Here is a 2,826-nt window from a genome sequence, read left to right on the forward strand (position 1 = left end):
CGTACTGTATATGTACCTTGTTTATCTTTATTTAGAACTTTTATATATATATATATATATATATATTTATGCCAGGTAAACAAAATGACAAATAGTTGTATAGGCAGACAACATCGTCATAGTAGTATTTCTAAATTTATCTGACAACACGTGTATATTTTTTTACAGTTACGGTTCAAAAATGTGTTTCTATAAAACTAAATAACTGAAAAGAAACGGAAATCTAATGCGAAAAAAGTTATGTACAGAACATTAAAATGAAAGTAGAAATATGGGGGATTTAAGGCAGATTATAAAGGGAAAAAACGGGGATTTAAATTGGTGATTTCATTACACTTAATTAATTTTGGTAATAAATAATAATTGATATAAAAATAAACTTGGTACTAAATAGCAAACTTAATGTAGGAAAGGTTATAAAAATTCAAAAAAAACTTAAAACAATTACCATATTATATTTGAAGCCTATGGGGTTTAATTAATTTTGGTATTAACTATTAATTGAAATGAGAAAATAAGCTAAGTACAAAAAAATTATTGAGAATGATACTTATTCGTATAGGAGAATTGTTAGAAAATCGCTATGCTATTTTTGTCACCAATGATGCTTAATTATGTTTGATAAATTGCACTAGTACATGTGCATTATAGTAATAGAGGCAGTTTAAATTGGTGCTAAATATACTAATACACGTGCAAAGCATTATTTTAGCACACGTAGTATTTATCAAAACTGAATCGATTCAGTACAATCTTAAAATAGATACTGAAAAAATAACTTTTTACAGCCCTCCAAAAAATAAATAAAAAAGAAAATTGCTTGACTGTGGTAAATTTTGCCAAATAATACTGAGTGTAGTCAATCAATATTCGTGAGATAAAACTTCAAAAATTTGTTTTGCTTGTTCTAATAAAATAAAACCACCTGAAGATCAAAAAATACTAAGTACTAGAAAAAAATTTAATTATTTCAGCTTTATTGTGTCGGCGATATGTAGTGACCTCAATTGAGCCTCTAAAAACTTTAAGTTTCGCTACTTTTTCATATAATTTATTGTAAAAAGGGAAGCGTACCTCTAAAAATTTTTTTTAGTTTTTTGTAGAGTGAGAAAAAGCGCATTTCAATTTCTTCACGGAATAAGGAAAAAATTAGAAATGAAAAGTGAATATTAAAAGTGTTTGAAAAGAAATGCAATTTTTATCATAACTCTCTTTTTTCAAAACTAGATTTTTACGGAAAAAATATATATTTATTCCTCATTGAATTTGAAAATCTAGGTAAAATTATAAAGGAATTCTAAATGAACGAAAATGATATTGTTATTCTTAATGTTACAAATATTGTATATTTCGTAAAGATAGTTTAATGAGTTTAAATTTCGTATGCAATTCTTCAATTTCAAAAGTGTATAATATTTCTTGTGTAATGTTTCCTTTTTAATTATTTTAAGAGAAAATGCTTGTGTGAACAGAAATTTCATTTATATTTAATGTAAATGCATAATTTTATAATTATTTATGTACTACTAAAAATATGACACAAATAAATGATGTTATGTAAGCTAAAATGTATTTATTATACATATTTTCTTATAGAGACATTGCGTAAGTATTTTTTCTTATTTTTCCTCGTTAACTTAAATTTATTAATTAAATAATATAGAATTATGCATTGTTCTACAATTTTTGTCACCAAACTTTATCGAAAAACCAAATAAACTATATGTTTTAAAATATGTTTTTTTCTGACACTGAAACTTGATACGGGGCAGTAAATGTTATGAAAATTGTAAAAAAGTTAACTAGATATTGACTCATCTTTTAAGAGATTTAAAGTGCCTCTTAATAAGTTATCAGAGAGATACGATACTTATTTAACGTTCCAAGCTCAGAAATACCTCTCGAAAAATGTAAAATGCTTTTAAAAACCAGGCTACTATAATTGATCTTTACACTATTTCTTAAATAACATCTATGAATCTGAAGTAATGTTTATATTCTAAAAAAATAATAGTAAGTATTTAATTTCCGCTTAAGAAATTTTTTATATTTTTTTTATTCAATTTCTTGTCTGCTTTGAGCATATTTTGTTCTATAAAATTCTACTTCTTTCATCCTTTCAGAATGCAGCTAAGCATAAACTGAGAGTATTTGACTAAAGACTTATAACATAAATGTATCATTTGTTTTAGTAAATTTAAAACTAATAACAGTATAATCCTGTCTAAAGAATCTGTACTTAAAATTTATAAGAAAATTAAAGAAAAATACTTTATTACGAATTCGCCAGGAATGCCAAGAGTGTGTTTAGTTTAACGTACCAACCTATTGATAATTTTAAATCTAATAGCAATAATCATCATTCTTATGACTAATTAGAAAAAATGATTTAAAGAGTTTTGTCGTAATTATTCGTATTAATTATTTTTTCATTAGGAATATCTAAATAATATCTAGATGTATGTATATTTGGGGCACCGGAAAGTAATGTCCTTTTGGTGCATTAAATATTCGTTAGTGTTAAGAACCAATTAATTTTCTTCGATCCATTAATTAAACGACGTTGAAAGGTTGTTGCGAGGGTGGATACAGTATTCATTAAAAATAAAATATTGATAACAAATATTAAATGTACCGATACTTTCCGGTATTTTTTTTACATATAGAAGAGATAGAGTTTCTTTCTTAGACAGAATTTAGAACCTATAAAATTCTCAAAAAAACTTTGCAATAAATTATAAGAACAATTAAATTTTATACCTGTTTAAATGATCTAAAAATATCGTAAGATTTCTAACTATGCAGGTTTATCAGAAAAAACCCAAC

This window comes from Parasteatoda tepidariorum, chromosome 7, assembly GCF_043381705.1.
Source record: "Parasteatoda tepidariorum isolate YZ-2023 chromosome 7, CAS_Ptep_4.0, whole genome shotgun sequence".
NCBI classification, from domain to species: domain Eukaryota; kingdom Metazoa; phylum Arthropoda; class Arachnida; order Araneae; family Theridiidae; genus Parasteatoda; species Parasteatoda tepidariorum.